Source organism: Miscanthus floridulus, chromosome 9, assembly GCF_019320115.1.
Source record: "Miscanthus floridulus cultivar M001 chromosome 9, ASM1932011v1, whole genome shotgun sequence".
Classification (NCBI taxonomy): domain Eukaryota; kingdom Viridiplantae; phylum Streptophyta; class Magnoliopsida; order Poales; family Poaceae; genus Miscanthus; species Miscanthus floridulus.
This window is the reverse complement of record NC_089588.1, coordinates 16,259,665-16,285,191: the sequence shown is the minus strand read 5'-3', so window position 1 is coordinate 16,285,191 and position 25,527 is coordinate 16,259,665. Positions and strand designations below refer to the sequence as shown.

The following is a 25,527-nucleotide window of genomic DNA, read 5'->3' as shown; positions in this document are numbered from 1 at the left end:
ACGGTTGATGGGATAGGGTAGGTGCGTGAATCGAGGCAGGTGGTTCGCCTAATGCTCCACCTTCTTATAGATGGGGTTTTCCTCTATTTTCTTAACCCAAAACGCAACCTTACCCTCTCGGCTTCTCCATCATTAGCGTCCGTGCACTCTGCTCTCCCCTGCTTCCGCCGCCGCTGCGCCGCCTTCGCTGGGATTTCTTGTCCTCACCCCTACACCACTACCAGAGCCTTTGCATCATCATCCCTATTCCTCAATGGAGCCGTGGCTTCGCTCTGATGTTTACCACGCACGCATGGAGGGTCTAGTTAAGAAGGGCCTTCTCCACACGAGGACTACGGTGATAGAGTGGATCATACCTGGTAAAACCGTCGCCGCCTGATGGCTATGGCATCTCCTTCGTCCCCTTCCACGAGCGTGGGCTCATGATTCCTCCCCACCGATTCCTTCGAGGGTTTCTACACTACAATAGGCTCGAGCTGCAGCATCTGAATCCCAATGGGATTCAGCACATCTTGGCCTTTATCGTGCTGTGTGAGGGGTACCTAGGAATCAAGCCCCACTTCAAGCTATGGAAGTACTTCTTCATCGTCGAGCTATAGAAGAAGAAGGCGGACCTAGTGGTGCCGATGGGATGGCCGAGCATCCGTCTCTGGGTCAACCGGTCATAGGATTACATGTTCATCCTGCTATTGAAGTCCAACAAGGGATGGCACAGGAACTGGTTCAACCTAAAGAACAACGCCACCGCCCTCCTACCGATCTTCACTGGCTGCCTGATCGAGGAGGCGCCGGACGTGTGGAAGTATGGGCCCATCATGAAGGAGCAGAAGAGGCTCGGCAACCTCCTCAAAGCCATTGTGACTCTGAAGGGCCATGGTCTTCGCGAGACTAGCATTGTCAGAGTGTACCACATCAGGAGGCTGGTGAAAGCCCTAGTTTTGTTTTGGCTAATTGATGAAACCTAATCGGACTAACCTATTTGCTAAGTGTGTAGTTGTGAGAGGTTAGATCCATGATCAAGTGAAGTGCTCGGCCACACTTCTTATGTGGTTGGCAAGGCAATGGTGTGCTTGGCCATGGTTCCTAGGTGGTAGGCAAGGCACTATGAGTGCTTGGTCGAAGATCTTTGGTGGTCGGCTGTGATTTGGAGTGATCAGCCATGATGATTAAGCACTTCAACTTGAAAAGAAGAAAGAGAAAAACAAAAATGGGATCAAGGCAAAGGTATAACCATAGGAGCCATTTTTTGTTTGGTGATCAAGACACTATAGAGAGTGTGATCACATTTAGGATCGATAGCTGTACTATTAAGAGGGGAGAATCTCGGTTAATGCGGTTATCAAGTGCCACTAGGTGAATCCATACATGCATTTGCATTAGGACCTAGTGTGCTAACATAATACCCTTTCAAATGTTGTGAAAATGCTAACTCACACATATAGTGGAACACTTGTGGAGTTGGCACATTTGCAAAGAGGTTGAAGAAATGGTAAAGTGGTGCTCACTGAGTAGAACCAGACGCTGCATCGGACGCTGGCCCCGTTGGACCAGACGTGTCTAGTGGCTAACCCTAGCCTCAGTATCGCTGAAGAAGAAGCACCAGACACTAGACCCATGGGACTGGACGCGTCCGGTGGCATACCCTAGGTTAAGGGCCACTATGCAGAAGCACCGAATGCTGCCACTCGGGAATGATTGGACGCGACTCTGCCAAGCAAACTCAATGGCGCAGAAGGCACTAGACGCTGGGCGCGTCTGGTCAAGGCGACCGGACATGTCCAGTCATCAAAAATGGAATTTAAAACCTCTCTGAGTTGCACCGGATGTTGAGGCATAGCACGTCCAGTCTGTACACCGGACGCGTCCGATGCGAACTTAGCAAGCGCGCGTGTGTAGCCGTTGCGCGCCAACGGTAATATTCAAATGGCTAGGACACGTGTCAATTGGCGATACACCAGACGCATAGGCACCGGACGTGTTTGGTGCTACCTGCAGCGTGTCCGGTGCACACGCAATCAGCCCAATGAATTAGCCAATGGGTATGTTATTTGGAGGGGGTCTATAAATAGATGTTGGCCAGCTCTAGGGCAACACTCTTGGCATTTTGATATACCTGACATCCCTTTGAGCTAAGCATACTCCCTCCCACTCATCTCCTTGCTTGATAGTGCAAATCAAAGTGAGATTGAGTGATTCCAAGTGCATTTGCTTATGTGGTTGCATCTAGGGGCACTTGAGGAATGTTTTGCTGTGGTTTTCTTGTTACTCTTGGTGGTGCCACCACTTAGACGGCTTGGAGCAGTGGAGGAGCATTGGCATGAGTCGATGATTGTTCGTGGCCATCTCCTGGTGATTTGTGAGGGGTATTGCACCTTCCCCGATGAAGAAGTCATAAGATAGCTCTAATACATTGCTCGTGTCATTGAGTTACCTTCACTTGTGGCTCGGTTCTTGCAGCGCCCATTTGTTGGGCTAGGTTTGTGAAACACATATTAGCCACCGAATCACCAAGTGTGTGGTCGACACAACGGGGACGTAGCGTGCCGGCAAGCACGTGAACCTCAAGAGAAAATCATTGTGTCAACTTTGTCTCCTTGGTTCATTTGGTATTCATATTGTGATCAACTGTCTCTTGCCGGCATTGGTAACTATATCTATCACTTGCATTACTTTCATATACTCTTGTGTAGTGATAGTTGTAGTTCTTAGTATTTAATTCTTGCATACTCACTTGTTTAGAGAGTAGCAACCTAGACATAGCATTGTGTGCCATAGAGATCATAATATACTAGAATTGCTTGGATAGGTGGCTTGCAACACTTAGTAGAGCTAGTGCAAAAAGCTTCGCTTCTTAATTGACTAATTAAGTTCCTCTAAGTGTTTTGTAGAATTTTTATTAGGCTATTCACCCCCTCTAGCCATTAAGGACCTTTCAAGTGGCATCGGAGCCATGGTCACCAATTGATTAAAGCTTAACGACCTTTGGTGTTGAAAAGATGGCTCAAATCATGTTCAACCATGTTGCAACCAAACCACCATGATTCGAATGCACATCCTATGATTATTGGAAGAGAAAGATGAAAATGCATTTGGGGTCAATTCATGAGAAGGTGTGGGATGTAATGGAAAATGACTTTGTAATTCTTGATCCCACAAGTCTAACCCCAAGAGAGCAAGAAAACAAGCAATGCAATACAATGGCTCTAAACACCATATACAATGCAATTGATCCAAAGGTGTTTGAGCAAATTAAAGATCTTGATAGAGCAAGTGAAGTTTGGACAAGGTTGGAAGAAACATATGAAGGCACACCGGAGGTCAAGAGTGCCAAGCTATACATCCTAAAAGATAAGTTGACAAGTTTCAAGATGAAGGATGATGAGAGCATCCCGGAGATGTTTCATAGGCTTCAAGTAATTGTAAATGACTTGAAGAGATTGGGTGAGAAGGTGAATGATGATGATGTCTCTCATCTACCTCCAAGATTTGAAACATTGAGGTTGATCATCATAAGAGGAGGATTGAAAGATATAACCCCTAACCAAGTACTAGGTGATGTCATGACACAAGAGACATAATGTGTGGAAAGGGAGGAGGTTGACCAAGAGGAGGACAAGAAGAAGAAGAGTGTGGAATTCAAGGCCGGTACCTCATCCAAGAGTAAGGGCAAATCAAAGAAAGAAGTGTCAAGTGATGATGAGGAAACAAGTGACATTGATGATGAGTTCTTAGCTCTCTTTGTGCGCAAGTTTGGCAAATTCATGAAGAAGAAGGGCTATGGTGCAAGAAAGAGAAGAGATCAAACCAAGAGCAAGGATTATGTGAGAAGATGCTACAAATGCAAGAGCAAGGATCATATTGTAGTGGATTGTCCCTACAATAGTGATGATAATGAGGAAGAGAAGAAGAAAGAAAAGAAGGAGAAGAAAGAGAAGAAGTTGTCCTTCACAAAGAAGAAGAAGGGTGGCTCTTATGTTGTGACAAGGGATAGTGATGCTTCTTCGGATGTGTTGATGCAAAAGTGGATCTACAAACACAAAGGGCTAATACCCGAATCGATATCCAAGGCGTGCCAGTCGATTTGACCTGTTAATCGACAAGGATGAAGATACAAGCACTTTGGTCCTGACAACAGCGATACGCCCGGAAGTCACGGCCAAGAGGTACTCACGCGGAACTCGAGGATCGCCGAAGGTCACACTGAAGCGATGCAGCTCGCCGAATCAATGAGAACTCGTAAAGAGAAAATAATGCAAATTGACGAAGTCGCCGAAAAGTAAGTAGATGCAAATGGGAGTAAAAATTGGTTTTGATATTGATTGATATATCTAATTACATTGCCCCTCACTCCATATTTATACCCTGATCTAAAGAGACACAACCAAACACAACTAGGACACCAAGCCCATATCTAAGGAAACACGTGACTCTTACATGAATCATACTCTAACAAATATAGAAAAGGAAATCAACTCCTATCTATTTCCCTGTCCGCCTCAATTACGATGGAAATCTCACCGTCCTCCTTCCCATCGGCATACCCCCTGTTTCATCGGCAATAGTCTTCAAGTCTTCCCTCATCAGCATACTCCTTGTTTCATCGGCAGTAGTCCTCAAGTCTTCCTTCATTGGCATACTCCCTGTTTCATCGACAGTAGTCCTCAAGTCTTCCTTCATCGGCATACTCCCTGTTTCATCGGCAGTAGTCTTCAAGCCTCCCTTCATCGGCATCACCAGCTATTGGCAACCATCTTTACAAGCTGGCTTTCATCGGCTATCAAAGTATACAGTAACTTTCCCCTTGCCGATTAGTCCACTCCGATCATTTTAACATGTGCAAAAAACGGTGTCAACACATGCCCCCCAATTTCGGAGTATAAAACCATTAATGCTCCGAAATTTACTCCAGATTACCGTAACTCATTCTCCAAGCCAAAACCTGATCTGTTATCAAACCCAATCAAATCTAATCCTGATTCACGCACTTCAGTAAATATCGCACAATCGCCAACCACTCTTGCCTTGATTATGGTTAAGATACCGAAACAATAACCCATCGTCAAGATCTTAACATGATAATGCTGTCATTTTCAGAATTAAAATATCCTGTACCGATATCTCTTCCAAGTCATGATTACTTGCCATCAACCCATCTGTACAATCCCCTGATTATCGTGCGAACAGTTACCATATCCATCTGAACCACTTTGACCTACATGCGCGTGGCATAGAGATAAGTCCAAAATACCCCTACTCCAAGCGGCTTATAAATAGATTCCTCCAGAACACTCGTCTTCTACCCTCAGACTCCAATCTTTGACATTTTCTCTTTCCGGCGGTGACTCCGACGAACCACTGCACGACCTCAACCAACAAGAACCCTTCTCCAGTGTTACCTCAAGTCTCTGGCTCGTGCCCTCATCTTCCTCAAGATAATGGCAATCAACTTCGACGTCCCCGCGGTTCGCTCCACTTCCATTACCTTTACTTTGATTCCCCTAGTTTTTGCAAATCCATACAGTTGGTGATTTTTCCTTTCTTTTGTTCTCCAGATCCTTCAAACTTAGGAACTGCGCAACAAATTAGTTATTCCAACCGATCAGCCGCATGTCCAATGCCTAGGACCAATGGGCAACCCAGATCCAACCGATCTGATTAATGCAGAGGTTAACAGAATCCCCTTTAGAGCCCAAAATTTCTCTCTGCATTTATGGAAAGACACATTCCGATCTTGGCCCAAAACCACCAAAGGGTGGAAAGATTGGTACTTGAGGGTTAATAGATCGATGCAAGTATACTGGGCAGAACGGAAGTTAGACTAATGCATTAGGTTATCTATTGCCGATATGCAGAAGAATGAATCGATGATGATTGCAGCTGCTTACTTCTGGTCAGACACAACAAACACTTTTATGTTTGGACATGGCCCAGCTACTCCTACACTTGCTGATGTCCACATGCTCACTGGCTTGGATATTTCAACTGCCAATGAAGGCTCCATTTATGGTAGAAAATCTGAATATAGGGTGAATACCCGCAACATCGGCGGTTGGACGGGATACATTCAAGAATACCAGAAGACTGGGACACTTAACCAGAGGGAACATGCCACATTCTTGAATATGTGGTTAGAAAAATTTATCTTCTGTGGTCGATCAGTAGGACCAACCAACGCCTTCCTCCCCACAGCTAAACTTTTGGCTAATGGTGTAAGGTTTCCTCTTGGCCGATACCTTCTGAGCTCCACTTATCATCTTCTTCATCAAGTGTCTCAGAAACTTCTGCTTGGCGAACCCATCGACAACCTAGGAGGCCCGTGGTGGTTTATCAACATGTGGCTGAATGCCCATATGCACAAACATTTGCAATGGGACTTTTTTGCCCAACAATTCCCACGAGAAATTGCTGAAGACCATGTGCTTGGGGATGATGAATCGGCAACACGCTCACCCCTCAATTTTGGTGAAGCCATAATTGTCCTTCCTGGAACAGAGGCCAATGAAGACCAGATCGGTAGATTCTTCCAAAACTTCTACAATGGTCTTTCTCGTGATCATAGGGCCTGGGTACCTTATATTGACGAGGAAAACAGATTTCCCCTTCTTTTCAACTTTGCCGATGACACCCTGAATCAGGATAAGGAACTCATGATGGCCATCATTACTCCCAGGGCAATTCTAGTAAATACATTTGGTAGCGGGAAAAACACCAACATTTCATATGAATTTTACAACCCATCGGCAGTATCCCATCAATTGGCTTTTGGGCAACTGCCAATCAAACTTTGCTTTGCCGATGTGATCAAACCTAGGGAAACAATCACCTGTGGAACAGATTGGAACAAGGTAGTACAACTCTCCCCCGATGCCGATACCACAGATGTTGATATATCCACCTGGACGCCAGTATCCTTCATCACCGAGTCATACAAGCAATGGTGGCGAGAGTGGAAGGAACAACTGTTTGCAACTTCTGCTCACACATATCGGCACATGATCGACCCTGAATATGCCATCCCTGACGACGCAGTAAGTTTCTTTTAACTCCTTTTTGCTTTTTCCCTACATATATCAGTAACTGACTCTCTTATGATAGGTTAACAACCCAGCACCATCGGTGAGCAAAAGTGGGAAACCCTTCAATCTTCAGCCTGTTTCCCCGATATCACCGATCGGCTACAACACCCCCACCTTAACTGCTTTGACCCACCAGAAGATCCGTACCAAGACCATCACCTCTAAGTCCAAATTGGCTACAGCTAGGGCCACTCCATCGGCTGCTGCTACAACCTTGGTCAAGGCATTCAAGGTAACAACCTTGTTTATTTCTACTTATACCGATTACAAACTGTATTAACATTAATCATCAGGGGGTAAGAGCTGCCACTGGATCGTCATCGGCAATTTCTCCGATATCAAGCACCACTTCTTTTGACAAACCTTCAGAGGTATTCTCTTGACTTCTCATTTTATCCGTTAAATATCATACCTTACACTTGTTTTGCAGCAACAATTGGGTACATCGGCAAGAGTACCAGACATCCAAGCTTCACAATCAACAAGTGTCGATGCCCCCTAGCCAATCGTTGCCGATGCCCAAGCAAAGCGCAAAGCTTTAACAGATGCCGAGGCACAGCCAAAACGACCCCTACATCTGCCCCAATGTCATCGGTCATCATACCTCAAGAGCCAACCACTGATGAAGTCACAGAGGACATCCCATCGGCAAGCTCAGCCGATCCCTCACACGGCACACTCCAGGTTGTTTCTTCCAGTCAAGCACAGGAAATTGCCTTGAAACAGGTAAACCGATTAACCTAGCTGATTTACAATATTCATACTTATCCTTAACCGACCTCCTTTTCTTTCTCTCAGGAACAAGACTCCCCAAACAGCCTATTCTCCTTCGCTATTGACATCTCTGACGATGATGGAGAGGAAACAAGTTCTTCCCTTGCACTGGGAACAATATCGGCAGAAACTAAGTCCAGGTTGGAAGCTCTCCTGAACTTGCTACAGCAGGATACCGCCCAACTAGTAGATGACTCGGACCCCACAAAGGCAATTTTCAAAACAATCCGTGGCCAGGTCCCTGCTGATGTTGAAGAAGTACTCTTCCCAGCAGCCCATTTAGAGAGTCGCCAACTACAATATCAACGGGCTGCTCAACGTATTGCTGATAGAGCAGCTCAGGCTCAACTCAAAGAAGAGATGCTACAACTGAAACAAATTGCCGATGAGAAGCACAAGGGCATCGGCAACTTGCAGACTTCGGGTGCTGAACTTCAGCAGAAAATCTTGGATTTATCAGCAAGAAAAATGGCTCTATTGGCTGAATTGAAGGAAATCGATGCAGCCTTAACTCATGCTCAACAAGAAGAAAGCCAGCTACCCAATGCCATCAAAACCCTTCAGCAAGAAAGAGATATCCAGGCTCGCAAAGCTTTGGCCATGAAGAAAAAACTCAAGCCTATGGAGGGTACTACCAATGACGATATCAAAGAAATGGAGGAAGCCGAGCAGATTCGCCTGTGTGCGATATTAGCTATCCAATCCTTGTTGAACTTGTAATCTTGTTTATTGTATCGGCACTTTATGAGACATTGACATACTTGCATAATTCTAGCCGATAGGACTGTTATCGGCACTTATACTTTTATGCATCCATCCAGATACTAGGGTAATATTTCTTTAAATATTTGCCATTTAATGCTCTAGGAAACACAACCCCTTCGAGGGTTTCTAGAATATATGCGTTACCAGGAACAGACTGATTTATCCGATATGGACCTTCCCAATTAGGAGACCACTTTCCAAACTTTGAACTTTTAGTCCCAATCGGTAAAACCAATTTCCAGACCAGATCTCCATCGGCAAACTCCTTTATCTTCACCTTCTTGTCATACCATCTGGCTACTCTTTTCTTATTTTCTTCGATGCTAACTAAAGCCCTTAACCGATGACCCACCACATCTTCCAACTCATCCTTCATAAGAGTATTATAATCATCGGCTGTCAGCTGATCTTGAGAACGTATTCGCCTAGAGCCAACTTTAATTTCCCAAGGCAATACTGCATCGTGTCCATATACTAACTGATAAGGCGTTACTTTGGTTGCACCATGACATGACATCTGATATGACCACAAGGCTTCATTTAATACTGTATGCCACCTCCTAGGATTTTCTTCAATTTTGCGCTTAATGAGTTTGATGATCCCTTTGTTAGAAGCCTCAGCTTGACCATTAGCTTGAGCATAATATGGAGAAGAATTTAAAACTTTAATTCCCATACCTACAGCAAACTCATCAAATTCTCCTGATGTAAACATAGTGCCCTGATCGGTAGTGATAGTCTGAGGAATACCAAATCGGTAAACAATATGCTCTTTCACAAAATCAATCATATTAACCGATGTCACCTTTTTCAAAGGAATTGCCTCAACCCATTTTGTGAAATAATCGGTAGCAACTAGAATAAATTTATGTCCCTTACTTGATAGCGGATAAATCTGACCAATGAGATCAATAGCCCATCCCCGGAACGGCCACGGTTTGATTATAGGGTTCATAGCCGATGCAGGCGCTCTTTGAATATTACCAAACTTTTGACATCCCTGACATCCTTTAAAATATTTAAAACAATCTTCAAGAATAGTCGGCCAATAGTATCCATTCCTTCTGATCATCCACTTCATCTTGAAAGCCGATTGATGCGCACCACACACTCCTTCATGAATTTCACCCATCAAAGTTTTCGATTCATCACTGCCAACACATCTGAGTAAAACTCCATCTATAGTTCGATAATATAACTCATCATCGAGGAGCACATACTTAGTAGCTTGGAACCTTATATGTCTCTCAACCTTTCTATATGGATCCTTTAAATAATCGACAACCTCCTTCCTCTAGTCATCGGTATCAACTGCCGATGTTAGCACTTCCTGAATAGGCTGATACCCTGAAGCATGCTGAGCTAGTCGATTAGCTTCCTCATTATGCAACCGAGAGATATGTTCAAGACGAAAATCTCTAAATCCTTTCAACAATTGCAAACATCTTTCATAATACGAAATCAAAGCTTCACTTCAGCATTCATAAATTCCAGCCAATTAATTTATAACTAGCATAGAATCACCAAAGATTTCAACAGCATCGGCACGTATCTCCTTCAGTAATTCTAACCCTTTTATCAAGGCTTGGTATTCAGCCTGATTGTTTGTCGATGTAGCAAAAATCGGCAATGAAAACTCATATTTCCTTCCTTGAGGTGAAATCAACACAATGCCGATACCTACTCTTTCACCGCATGTGGAACCATCGAAGAAAAGTGTCCAAGGGGCAATCTCCAGAGAGTCCACTGTATTACAATGCTGAGTAACGAAATCAGCCATAACTTGCCCCTTAACTGCCTTGGTCGATTCGTAACGTAGTTCAAATTCTGATAATGCTAAAATCCACTTGCCGATTCTACCACTTAATATCGGCATTGACAGCATGTACTTGACTACGTCGTCTTTGCATATGACCGTACATTCGGTAGATAACAAATAATGTCTCAATTTGACACAAGAAAAGTATAAACATAGACATAATTTTTCGACGGCCAAATACCTTGTCTCAGCATCCACTAATCTTCTGCTCAGATAATAAATAACACGTTCTTTCCCTTCAAATTCTTGAATAAGAGCTGAACCAATAACAGTATCATCAGCTGACAAATACAACCTTAAAGGCTTCCCGTGTTGAGGTGGAACTAGCACTGGAGGATTTGTTAAATATTTCTTAATTTCATCGGGGGCTAACTGCTGCTCAGCTCCCCATACAAATTCCTGATCGGCCTTCAATTTAAGTAATGGACTGAAAGCCTTAATCTTACCCGACAGATTAGATATGAATCTTCTAATGAAATTAATCTTACCGATCAAAGATTGCAATTCAGTCTTATTGGCAGGAGCAACCACCTTGTTAATTGCATCAATAGACTTCCTACTGATTTCGATGCCCCGCTGATGCACCATAAAACCCAAGAATTGACCTGCCGATACACCAAATGCACATTTATTAGGATTCATCTTCAATCCATGCTTCCTTGTACACTCCAGTATCTTTCATAGATCGGCTAGATGTTTTGTGATATCTCCAGACTTAATCACCACATCATCAATGTAGATCTCCACTAATGTGCCGATGTATTCATGAAAAATAAAGTTCATAGCTCTCTGATAAGTAGCACCGGCATTTTTCAAGCCAAACGTCATGACTACCCACTCAAACAACCCTACATGACCTGGACATCTGAAAGCAGTCTTGGGAATATCTTCTTCAGCCATGAATATTTGATTGTAGCCTGCATTACCATCCATAAAGCTGATAATTTGATGTCCGGCTGCAGCATCAATCAATAAATCAGCAATCGGCATTGGATAGCCATCCATCGGTGTGGCTTTGTTGAGATTCCTGAAATCAATACAAACACGAAGTTTTCCATTTTTCTTATAAACAGGAACCACATTAGAGATCCACTCTGCATATCGACACTGTCGAATAAACTTTGCCTCAATTAGTTTAGTTATTTCGGCCTTAATATCAGGAAGTATATTAGGGTTGCATCGGCGCGCTGGCTGCTGATGTGGCCGAAATCCAGATTTGATAGGTAACCGATGTTCAACCACCGATCGGTCTAATCCAGGCATCTCAGTATAATCCCAAGCAAAACAATCTTTATACTCCTTTAACACATTAATTATTTGCTGCTTACACTTGGAATCTAACTTAGCACTAATAAAAGTAGGTCTTGGCCTATCACCATCACCGATATCTACTTCTACTAAATCATCTGCCGATGTGAACCCTTGACCTAATTTTCCATCATCGGCAAACCTATCCATTAAAATTCTTCTTCAGAACCGACTGCTTGGATCGGTGGAATTTCATAATCAGCAACTCTAAGGAACTCTTTTTCCCAAGCTTCTCCTGATATGCATTTAGTTCGCTCATAAGTATCTGATTCTGCCGATGCGATGATATAAGAAGAATCACCAGGGACAACCTCAATCTTATCCCCAATCCACTGTACGAGGCATTGATGCATTGTAGAAGGAACACAATAATTAGCATGAATCCAATCCCTCCCTAGAAGCAGATTATATGCACCCTTGCCGTTAATAACAAAGAACGTCGTCGGCAAGGTTTTACTGCCGATGGTCAATTCAACGCATACTGCCCCTTTAGCTGGTGACACATTGCCTTCAAAATCTTTCAGCATCATATCAGTTTTGGTCAAGTCTTGATCTCCCTTACCAAGTTTCCGATACATCACATAAGGCATAATATTAATCGCAGCCCCTCCATCAATAAGTACCTTAGACACAGGCTGCCCATCAACTCTGCCCTTCACAAACAAAGCCTTAAGATGCTGTCTCTCGTCATCGGTAGGTTTCTCAAAAACAGCCATCATTGGATCTAGTGTCAACTGAGCTACTTGATCAGAGAGAACAACTTCTTCCTCATTATCAGATAGTGCCAAAAATTCCATCGGCAACATGAATACCATATTAACATCTGCCGATGGACCCTTATTTTTGTGTTTTACCTGCCACTGCTGATGATCGGACCTCTCATTGGAGGAATTTTCCTCTTGGTATAAACCCTCCTGACGCTCACGTTGCATCCTCCTTCTCTGTGTCTTTGTTAGACCCTCCGGGCACCATCGAGGAAACTTGGTTTTCCAAACCGGCTGATAACAGGTCCTAGTCGATTCTACATGGCGTATATTAGGGTCCCTGTAGAATATTTCCTCATCGGGAACTCTTGCATTTGCCATTTCCTCAAGCTCCTCTTGATTCCTTGGAAAATATCTAGTGCCTTTACCAAGCCTTTCATGTACACTAAGTCTGCCCCCTAGCCGATCATGCACTAATGCTCTGCTTCTGATCGGCTCATTGATAAATAAACCCTGATTGCCAGGTTGAAATCTTCTTTCTGACCGATTGACCCCATAATAACCATTGCACTCAGGGCAATTTTCAACAGTTGACAATTTAATACCTTCTTCCCAGCAATGGATAAAAAACGGGCACCTCCAATGATCTTTATGCTGATGCCACTCTTCCCGACGTCTTTCTTCTTGCTGTTGTCGATATCGATCATTACACTGATGCCAACCCTCCTGCTGCCTTCGATGAGTAATCACAATGCCAGGTCGAGGAGGTTTTTTGGAACTACTGCTTTCTCCCAGCAAACCCTTACTTTTTGCATCATCGGTAGTTATCCGATGTTGGGGATCCACTGATGCGTTTTTCTCAGCAGCCTCGGACGTCAATACCTTGGTCTTCCCTTTAGCCTCCAACGTATTTGCTGGAAAAGGGTGTTGATCAATTTTCATCGGCCTTTGGGCATTGGAAGTACCAAACTTAATTCTCCCAGATTCAATAGCCGATTGTAACTGTTGCCTGAACACCTTGCACTCATTTGTACTGTGTGAAGTTGCATTGTGCCATTTGTAGTACAAGATCTTCTTCAACTCTTCTGCTGATGGGATCACATGATTAGGAGACAGCTTAATTTGGCCCTCTTGAAGCAGAAGATCAAATATTTTATCAGCCTTGGTGATATCAAAGGTAAACTTTTCTGGCTCTTTTTGACCAAAGGGACAAGATATCGGCTTTTTATTCTTAACCCACTCAGCTAAGCCGATAACTGGTTCTTCATCAGAATCAGAATCTCCTACTTCTTCAACAAATGATACCTTTTTACTCCAATTCTTTTTAGGTTCAAAAACCCTAGTATCTTGATCAGAGATCCTTTGCACAAGATGACCGAGGCTTTCAAACTCCTGAGAAGCATATCTGTCTTTAAGATGTGGCAATAACCCTTGGAAAGCCAGATCGGTAAGCTGCCGATCATCCAGCACCAGACTGTAGCACTTATTTTTTACATCTCGTAGTCTTTGCACAAAGCTCTCTACCAATTCATCATTGCGCTGTCTCAATCTTACTAAATCGGTAAGCTTCTTTTCATGGATTCCAGCAAAGAAATACTTATGAAATTGTTTTTCTAGATCAGCCTAGGTAATAATAGAATTTGGTGGTAATGAAATGAACCACGTAAACGCCGATCCAGACAAAGATGATGAAAATAATCGAACTCTTAATTCATCTCTGCTAGCTGTCTCTCCACATTGAATAATGAAGCGATTGACGTGTTCCATTGTTGATGTATCATCCTGCCCGGAGAATTTAGTGAAATCTGGTACCTTGTACCAATTTGGGAGAGGAATTAAATCATATGCAGGAGGATATGGAGTCTGATAAGAATAAGTATTGACCTTGGGCTTTATCCCAAACTGATCCTTCATAATTTCTGCTATCTTATCGGCCCAAAAAGCATCAGCTTCCTGCTGACGAACTGGCTGAATTTCTACAGGAGGTACCTGCTGATATCCTTCCACATATCTTTGTGGCCCACGATCTCCAGCAATCGGCATATTTGCCGTTACTTGTGGTCCATTAACCTGTTGGAAAGGATTCATCGGCTGAGCTGCCGATGCTTGATTCTGGACACCAGCTTGCATATAACCTTGTTGAATCCCTGCAATCTGTTGATTTTGCTGAACTGTATGTTGAACAGGTAACTATCCTGACCAACCATTATTAGAACCCATCGGTACAAAACTTACCGATGGCTGGTAATTTGCTGACATTGTTGGATAATTATAACCAGCTTGAGGCATAAACTGAACCCCAGTTTGACTCATAACAGGGGCTTTCTGCTGCATCGGCAGTAAGCTTACCGATGGATTTGAACTGGGCATTTGAATCAAAGGCATCTGGAAACCCCCTGGAGTTGGTTGCACAGTAGTTGCTGTGGCATATTGAGGCACTTGGGCCATCGGCGAAACAGCCGATGGTATAGGAGCTTTTCCTACTGCATCAAACACTTGAGGTAATCCAGGATTGAAAGCAGATGACTCCGGAGGCATACCATATCCCCACCAATTAGTAGGAATCTGGCTATTCTGAGACACAGGGCCTGACATAGCTGATGCCGATAGATCTGTACTAAGCTGAATTCGTCCTCCTGGTAGTACCGGATCTGATCGTATCGGTGTAGATTGAATATTAGGTAAGCCTGCCGATACTGGAGAAGAAGTAACTTCTGTACCCACAACGGCCGAGGGAGCCGATGAAGTATTGACAGATGTCGGCTCTGGTTGGTGATAGGCAGGCCCAACATAATGCGGTGACGCTTGTCCTTCCTTGAGAGTTCGAACCACAGCATTATGAACAGTATTGGACAACACATTGGAATGATTAAACAAAGCATGATTTACTGTAGAATTAACCATCTCTTGAAGTTTACCAGGATTGGAGTCAAAGGTAACCTGCCGAGGCAACGACAAATCTAGCTTCTGGATGACTTGTCCACTCTTGTTCAGGCTAAACGATTTCAGACAAAGCTGCCTGTATTCTTCTACGGCCTTTTCCATAGCCTGCCTCTGTTCTTCCTTAAGATCTTCTTCTGATACCGCGATAATGTTCCCCGCATCGATATCGGAATTGAACATATTGATCGGATTGATTGGTCCCACCGGGCGTGCCAAAAGATGTGTTGATGCAAAAGTGGATCTGCAAACACAAAGGGCTAATACCCGAATCGATATCCAAGGCGTGCTAGTCGATTTGACCTGTTAATCGACAAGGATGAAGATACGAGCACTTTGGTCCTAACAACAGTAATACGCCCGGAAGTCATGGCCAAGAGGTACTCACGCGGAACTCGAGGATCGCCGAAGGTCGCACTAAAGCGATGCAGCTCGCCGAATCAATGAGAACTCGTAAAGAGAAAATAATGCAAATTGACGAAGTCGCCGAAAAGTAAGTAGATGCAAATGGGAGTAAAAATTGGTTTTGATATTGATTGATATATCTAATTACATTGCCCCTCACTCCATATTTATACCCTGATCTAAAGAGACACAACCAAACACAACTAGGACACCAAGCCCATATCTAAGGAAACACGTGACTCTTACATGAATCATACTCTAACAAATATAGAAAAGGAAATCAACTCCTATCTATTTCCCTGTCTGCCTCAATTACGATGGAAATCTCACCGTCCTCCTTCCCATTGGCATACCCCCTGTTTCATCGGCAATAGTCTTCAAGTCTTCCCTCATCAACATACTCCTTGTTTCATCGGCAGTAGTCCTCAAGTCTTCCTTCATCGGCATACTCCCTGTTTCATCGGCAGTAGTCCTCAAGTCTTCCTTCATCGGCATACTCCCTGTTTCATCGGCAGTAGTCTTCAAGCCTCCCTTCATCGGCATCACCAGCTATCGGCAACCATCTTTACAAGCTGGCTTTCATCGGCTATCAAAGTATACAGTAACTTTCCCCTTGCCGATTAGTCCACTCCGATCATTTTAACACGTGCAAAAAACGGTGTCAACAGGATGATGATGATTCTAGTGATGATGAGAAGACATCCAAGAAGAAGGCACTTGCAAGCATCACCATCAACAACAAGCCCTCTGTCTTTGACACTCCATCAACATGCTTCATGGCTAAGGCCACTAAGGTACAATGTGACGAGAGTGATAGTAGTGATAGTGAGAGTGATGATGAGGAGCACTCAAAGGAGGACCTCATGGACATGTTAGAACAAGCTCATACTTGTTTTGAGATGAAGAGAAAGGAGTGCAAAGAATTACATAAGAAGCTTAAAGCTCTTGAGCAATCCTTTGATGAGCTCAATGCTACTCATGAGGGACTAATGGAAGTTCATGAGAAGCTTAGCAAAGCTCACAAGAAGCTTGAAAAGGCTCACTCTATGGTAGAACCACCTAATCTAATGCTTCCTAGGAGTGCTCGTCTTCCATTAGACACTAAGCACTCAAGGGAGGACACTAAATTGCGCGGTCCCGTCGGGCACACCCCAAGGGAGAACCCGAAAATTAACATTTTCCATCAAAATCACAAATGAGAGAATAAAGCTTACAACATTATTAACCATTTCTTACATCACTTTTAATACAATATCAGAGTATAATATTTATTATTATAACAGCGGAATGTAATCATATTATTAGAATTATGAACAATTTAATGTAACAGCGGAATATAAACATGTGATCAGAATTACAGCGGAAATAATTATCTATTCATGGCATGATGAAACATTGATATATAAATTATGACAACAGGTTACAAAACTTTTGTTTAGAAAACATTTAGTGAGAGTTATAAATAAAAACTATGATCGCAGCGTAAACAAAATCGTCTCTGAGCCCACCAGGAGGAATCCACATACAATAGTCAGCTCTAGCATCCACCTGTCACCTGCAACAGAGGAAATAAAACCCTGAGTACTCAATTGTACTCAGCAAGACTTACTCGATAGGAGGAAAGAAAAGACTACAAGGATATGCAAGGCTATCGGGCTGATGGGTTTATTGCATCTACAGGAGCATTACTAAAAGTGTGTCCTTATATTCGATTTTTATTAGCAGTGCATTAGTTCATTAACTAACCACTCTATGTAAGCACCTATGCTACTTTCAAGCAGGTGGTAAGCAATAAGAATTCCTTTTTCCATCTTTCATCTTCTAGTTCTTACTACGGTACTAGAGTTAAGATAAGTCATACCAGAACGCCGGCGATTCGTGAGTTAATGCCCCCAGCTGGGTACCCCGAAAACACATGCCCTGCTTATACCCCAGGTACAAGCAGGACCAACCCATCACCCTCCTATCCTGGGTGTCCAGGTCCCCATCCAAACTAGGACTCCAAGCCCCCGCTCCTGAGTCCCGGACTTAGTGCGGTGCAAGGACCTCCAAACCTAAAAACCACCCTGACAGTTGGTCCGAAAAGAGTCGGATCCACGACAAGAGAGCAACAAGTCTTCCAAGCGCCCATACCTAAGTATGTGCTTGAGATAATAAGTATGTGACTTGCCTAGCATCTAATACAACGGTCGGTCCTTAACCGACACAGATAGGGAAAGTAGTGTAACCAAGCTATGCCCTGCGTCCACGACGACACAACCTCTTACACCCACCAATACCCAAACCATAAACCTGCCTAGTCACCATTTTTCCTTTCCACCATTTATATTTTCCAAGTGATAATAATACAATAATATATTTCCTAACTCTCGCGAGTGACAGGCAATCACTCGACTTCTACCGGAGTCCTGTAGCATAGCATTCTACACGATCCTATAATACTAGTAAGACTCATAGGATAAAGATATATATATATATGCAATTGGGTTTCATTCAACTCCTTAAAACTTAATGCACAAATATAATTTAAAGTGCAGCAAAATAGGGGTTATGCACCGGGGCTTGCCTGGGTAAGATATATATTAAAAAGTCAGTATCTGCATCTTCAGATCATCCACCATCAACTGAATAGAAAGCCCACTGCATCATCTCCTAGAGAGAATGTCATTACACCATCTTCGGATTCCCAATCATCCTTCAATTGGTCCGTTAATCCATCATTGTACCTATATGATATGCATTGATGCAAATACATAGATGTAAATAATCAATGACAGCCGAAATGCTTAGAAACCCAATCACGCCTCACAAGCTAACAAGCTAGTTCTAACGACGATCGTACTTAGGCTACATACCCATATTGTCGAATAAGACATTATTTCCCAACAAATGTTTTAGTTATATAAACCCAAGTTGTTTCTTTATTTCATTCTATCGATTTAATCCTTATTCCAAATAGGGCATCGTTACCTACCTAGCAAACTAATTATTCTGGAGCCACAAAAATTACAATGAGTACCTAATATTGCTAGGAGCCTACTGTAAAAATCTTAGATTCAATACTATTACCAATTATCACAATAATTCCTACAAGTTCACATTTTAACAATACTAAGCATGTTAAAATAATTATAGCAACCCTAAAACATTTTAAAACTAAATGAACTAATTATGCTAACAGATAGATCATGATTTTAGGAGCCTAACAAAATTAGTTTGGTATTTTTATGATTTCTCTATGATTTACTATAAATTTTACAAGTTTACCTTGCAAGCTAAATTAGAAAGTGCTCTACAATTCAAAAAGGCCGGCGGCGACGAAACTAGTCTAGCCGTGAGCCCGGGTGGCCGGCTGGGGCACCCGACGGCAGCGAACATCGGCGGGGACTCTGCGGTTCGCAGCTTGGCGCGACAGCGTTCCCAGGAGGTGTGCTGGCTAGGGCGGCGGAGGTGAAGCGGAGCCACGCGCGGACAACGGCGAGACGGCCTGGCGCAGCGGCAGCGGCGGACCCGGCCGAGCTCGGCACAAGCGCACTGGGGGTCTTGCGCGCGCTCATGATGGAGGTAGGGCAATGGTGGGTGTGGGAGGCGTGGCATGGCGGAGGTGGAGTGGCAAAGAAGCAGACGCTGGAGGGAAACGCCGTGGAGCAGCCGGTTCAGCACGAACAGCCCGGCTGACGAGCAGGGGAAGAGCAGGAGCTGGGACGCCTCTAGCATGGAACCCGGGGGAATGTGGTGTGTTCACGCATGGTGGCCTAGTAGCGGGGAAGGGATTGACGGTGCTACAGGGCCACGGGCGCATGACGAACGGCAGCGGCCCAGAACGGACCAGGAGGGCGATGCTTGAGAGAGGGGAAAGGGAAGAGACAATGGCGGGCGGTGACGGCCGAGGCCCAGTGGTGCAGTAGAGCGAACGGAGGCCAGGAAAAGCAGACATGTGAGATAGAAAGCGAGGAGCCGTGCGGTTCATCATCAATTTCATAGGCGCGACGTGGGACAGAACCACATGCAGGCGAGGTGACACAACGAGCAGGTAGCCAGCACAGCAAACCCAAGCATGCACATGCGTTACACGTGGCCACAACCCTGGTGGATGCTCAGCTCGGCAGAGCAAGCGGAGACAGGTGCGGACAGGGCAGGGTAGCAGAGGCAGCACGACAAGGTTAATAGTTTAACGGGACAATGGAGGCAGTGGTTACTCGATGGTGCACAGTAGAGATAGGACACGGAGTGGCAGGGACAGAACCACATGCGGCAGCATGAAAAATGGCAGCAAATGATGAGACAAACAGGGAGTGATGGAGGGCAAACAATGAACGACTAGACAATCTTCCCAAGCAAGGACGCGAGAAAGCAAGCGCACATGGCCACTGCCCAAGCAAGGACGCGAGAAAGCAAGCGCACATGGCCACTGTGGTTGCTTGGCTCGGCAGACACGGATAGAGGCAATCAAGGCAGAGAGAGAAGCAAAAGCAAAGACCAGGAAGTAAGGATGCGGATGGACGATGAGACTTTGCACTACCGTGCCACGACAGGAGACGAGACGGTGAATAATTGCCATGCAACGAGTACGCTGTACGCCGGAAAAATAAACAAAGCTGCTGCGCTCTCTTTCTCGTCAGTTCGTGCTTAACAAAATAAACCCATGAGTATATATATATCGTTCTATTTATTAATGGATTTTATTTTATTTATAAAAGTTGCTTTTCATGCTTAATCTAACAGAACAAACCATTCGCTAGAATCATCGTTCAACATTCATAAATATCTTTACGCACTGAGTAATTTAACTTGAGCGTTTATTTAAGTCCACAAAACTAAGTCACACAGGATTCGCTTATCGCATCAAGTATATTTTAAATCCAAAAATTCTGAGAAACTCGTTTCGAAAATTTTACTTAGGCCTAAATCGCGGTGCTAAACAAGATCGTAACACCAGAGGTGTTACACACTCCTCTCTTCTTGAACAAAACAAGGATAAGATTGTTGTAACATGTGACATAGGAGTAACTTGTGATATTATTGATGAATTTATCCATGCTCCTATCATTGTTGCTCCCACTAACTCTACATGTAGCACCTCCACTTTTACTTCACCTACTAGTGATGGTCTCACTTGTGATACCTCATTAATGGTGGAAAATGTGAACCTCAAGAAGGAGGTCAATGAGCTCACACGTGCTTTAGGCAATGCCTATGGCAGTGATTCCCGCTTGCTAAAGTGCTTGGGTAGCCAACGCTTCTCTCTTAACAAAGAGGGATTAGGCTATACCCCCAAGAAGGACAAGGTGGCCTTTGTAACTCCCAAAGCTAGCTTTGTGAGGGGCAATGGTCAGTTTTGCCATAGTTGCAAACAAGTAGGCATATAGAGCAACAATGCAAGAACAAGAAATCACATACTAATGTATCCTCAATAAAATTTGATTCTTGTTATTTGCTTACAAAGGATACCAATGGTGTGAAGGCTAAGTTCATTGGTGCTCCCATTATTGGCCCAAAGAAGAAGGCAATTTGGGTGCCCAAGAGCTTAGTGACTAACCTTCAAGGACCCAAGCAAGTTTGGGTACCTAAAAGAAATTGATTTGCTTTTGTAGGTCAATTATAAAGCCAGAGGAAGGCGTCCGATGGCATACCCTAGCCTCGGTCTCGCTAAAGAAGAAGCACTAGACGCTGGCCCCATGGGACTGGACGCGTCCAGTGGCATACCCTAGGTGAAGGGCCACTGTGTAGAAGCACGGGACGCTGCCCCTCGGGCGCGACCGGACGCGACTCTGCCAAGCACACTCAATGGCGCAGAAGGCACCGGACGCTGGGCGCGTCCAGTCAAGGCGACTGGACGCGTCCGGTCATCAAAAATGGGATTTGGAACCTCTCTGAGTTGCACCGGACGCTGAGACGTAGCGCGTCCGGTCTGTACACCGACCGCGTCTGATGCAAACTCAGCAAGCGCGCGTGAGTAGCCGTTGCGCGCCAACGGTAATATTCAAACGACTAGGACATGTGTCAACAGGCGATACACTGGACGCATAAGCACCGGACGCATCTGGTGCTACCTACAGCGTGTCCGGTGCACACGCAGTCAGCCCAATGAATTGGCCAACGGGTATGCTATTTGGAGGGGGTCTATAAATAGATATTGGCTGGCTCTAGGGCAACACTCTTGGCATTTTGATATACTTGACATCCCTTTGAGCTAAACATACTCCCTCCCACTCATCTCCTTGCTTGATAGTGCAAATCAAAGTGAGATTAAGTGATTCCAAGTGCATTTGCTTGTATGGTTGCATCTAGTGGCACTTGGGGATCGTTTTGCTGCAGTTTTCTTGTTACTCTTGGTGGTGCCATCACCTAGATGGCTTGGAGCAGCGGAGGAGCATTGGCATGAGTTGGTGATTATTCACGGCCATCTCCCGATGATTTGTGAGGGGTACTGCACCTTCCCCAATGAAGAAGTCATAAGGTAGCTCTAATACATTGCTCGTGTCATTGAGTTACCTTCACTTGTGGCTCGGTTCTTGCGGCGCCCATTTGTTGCGCTAGGTTTGTGAAACACCTATTAGCCGCCGAATCACTAAGTGTGTGGTCTACACAACGGGAACGTAACGTGCCGGCAAGCACGTGAACCTCGGGAGAAAATCATTGTGTCAACTTTGTCTCCTTGGTTCATTTGGTATTCATATTGTGATCAATTGTCTCTTACCGGCATTGGTAACTATATCTATCACTTGCATTACTTTCATATACTCTTGTGTAGTGATAGTTGTAGTTCTTAGCAGTTAATTCTTGCGTACTCACTTGTTTAGAGAGTAGCAACCTAGACATAGCATTGTGTGCCATAGAGATCATAATATACTAGAATTGCTTGGATAGGAGGCTTGCAATACTTAGTAGAGCTAGTGCAAAAAGCTTCGCTTCTTAATTGACTAATTAAGTTGCTCTAAGTGTTTTGTAGAATTTTTATTAGGCTATTCACCCCCCCCCCTCTAGCCATTGAGGACCTTTCAGCTGGCACCGCTGATGGCGCGTGCCCTTCTGATGTACAAGATGACGCCGGATTCCACGCTCGTAGGGACGGTGATGGTCGCCGGTGAGGCCCTCAACGTTGGTAAAGAGGAGCAACGCATCAAGGAGATGATGGAATGCCTAGCGGATCTGTCGATGGATCTCGCCCTGGTGTATCCGGTCCTGGGGCATCCCGCGATGTGGCCGGAGGCGGGTTTTGTCAAACTGGTAAGCCTTATTCGAGTTTCCCTCCTTGGCCGACCCTCATCTGTTCTTAGATTCTAAGCGCTGAGATTTGTAGCCCGGACTCTTCACCTGTAAGTCCATCCTGCCACTGCCAGAGGACGCGGACAGGAGGGCGGCAAACTACACCGTGGCCGAGGCGACGAAGGCAAAGAAGGACCGGATGAAGGCGAAGAAAGCGGAGAGGGAGCGAGCGAAGCTACAGCGTGGAAAGCTCCGGCAAGGCTCGGAGGAGGAGGATGATGCCGAGGAGGAAGAAGAGGACGATGACGATAAAGAGGAGGCAGGGGAACAAGGGGAATTTTCGGAAATTAAAATTTATCGGGAGTCACAGATAAAGAGGATAAACATGATATATCGGAAATATCGAACCAAATTCAAATAAAATTTAATTTGAATTTAAGTGAATTTAAATAAATTTAAACAAAATTTGTACGAAAAAGATAGATATTTTCTTATCGGCATCTAAGGATAAAAAGGATATATCGGAAATATAAGAGATTTAGGCCGAAAAAGGAAACCATGTGCGGCTCTTCTCCAATTTCCATTTCATTTCCTCATCTTCCTCAGTCTGTGGCTTAAACAACTTCTTGAGCCATTCGGGCACGGACTCCTCCAGTTTGTGCTTCACCATTTCCCTCCATGTGGCATGATTTGGGAAGACTTCAAGCATGAACACCAGAACATGGATGGCGACATAGAGGAACACAGGAACCACAATCACCGAGATGTACACGGATTTGGACACTTGCCTGCAACTTCCGGCAGCATAGGCGCCAATCAGCCCAAGAAGGTCCAGGATCATGGCGACCTGCAGTGCATAGTACTTTCCTTGGGTGCTGAATGTGCTGCTTAGGAGGAGGATCAGGATAACCAGCGATGCGACGAAAACTGTCGCGTTGCAGTAGAAGAAAGCCAGGTATCTCCGGGGATAGGTGATGTGAAGGATCGGATCGCCGGCGAGGTAGTGATGCAGACCATCAGTGGCATTGCTCTGCCAGAAGCCGCCAGGCGGGTCCAGTCCCGCTTGGTATGTGACACTCGCAGCATGAATCCCCAGCAGGAGGAGATACATACGAGATTTGTTCAGAAGCTGATCGGTGTCAAGATTTCCTTGCTGGTCAGATAATCCCTGATCCTGCTCATCAGCATCACATTGCGATGGAAATTGGTCTAGTTTCAGGAATTTCCGCAGTGTTCCTTGCACACTGCCGAACCAAGTCTCCACAGGCTCGCACAGGAACACCAGAATCTGCAGGCCGATGTAGAGCAGAACCGCCGCCACCAACGCGACGACGTAGACGGAAGTCTTGACGCTCCGGCTACTCCCGATGGCGAAGGCGCCGGTGAGCCCGACCAGGGCAGCGCCCGTGCACACCCAGAGCGCGCAGGACCGGAAGCCGTGGTGCATCACGGTCCTGCTCATGAGCAGCATGATGATGTCCAGAGACGCGACGAACGCCGTGGTGTTGAGGTAGAAGAAGGCCATGAAGCGGTGGCCGCGGGAGCATGGGGTCCCCGGCGAGGTGGTCTTGGTCCGGGCTGTCCAACGACAGGAACCCGCCCGGCGTGCTCAGCCCGGCCTCGTAGGTCACCGTCGCCACCAACGTCGCGAAGATGAGCAGGTCCTTGCGCGCTCGCTCCACGGCCTCTGGCGCTTCGGGCGGCGCGGGGCTCTTGCCGCCGGGGCCGCGCGCTCTCAGGGCGTAGAGCGTGAAGAACAGGACGTGGGCGCAGACGTAGGTGGAGACCATGCCGACGAGGGCCAGAATGTACGCGGACATGGCCACCTCCCTGCAGCTGCCGGCGGCGTAGGCCCCCATGAGGCCGAGCTGGTTGAGGATCATGGCGGCCTGCACCTCGCAGAGCCACCAGCGGCGGCGGCTCAGCGAGTGGACCAGGAGAAGGTTGACGGTGACGACGGAGGCCACGAAGGCCGTGGCGTTGAAGTAGAAGAAAACCCCGTAGCGGCGCGGGTAGGTGACCTGCAGCACGGGGTCGCCGACGAGGCGGCCGCCACCGTCGGTGTCGTTGTCGGGGCAGAACCCGCCCGGCGGGCTCATCCCCGCCGAGTAGGTGATGGTGGCCGCCAGCATCGCCTGCAGCAGCACGTACTTGCGCAGCTCCCAGAGGAAGTCGGCCTCCTTGACCGCCAACGCCGAGTTGCTGGTTCTGGTTGTGGTGGGCGGAGTGCCCGCCGGCGCCGGCGGTGCTGGAGCTGCTGGCTGGTGGGGCTCGGAGTTAATGTCAACCACCATTGTCTCACTCTTGGGGGATTCACTTCGGACTATAGTTGGCAATGCAGCTCGAGCCCGTCGGCCTGGCCCAAGGCCTATTTTTTTGGCCTGACCCAAGCATGGCCCGGCCCGGAGGAAACAGGCATGTCTGGGCCTTACCCTAGGCACGTGGGACGGAGCGGCACGGCCCGCTACAGAGCAGCCGGCCCGCTGGCGGCCCGGCCTGCCGCCTCCCCGTGCCCCCTCTCGGTCGG

The 25,527-nt window shown here is 45.7% G+C and overlaps 1 pseudogene; it reads right to left on the bottom strand.

Annotated features, from left to right (window-relative positions):
* Nucleotides 1-25,294, bottom strand: part of LOC136483481 (uncharacterized) — a 257,753-nt pseudogene extending 232,459 nt beyond the window's left edge.
* Between the last annotated feature and the right edge of the window lie 233 nt (nt 25,295-25,527).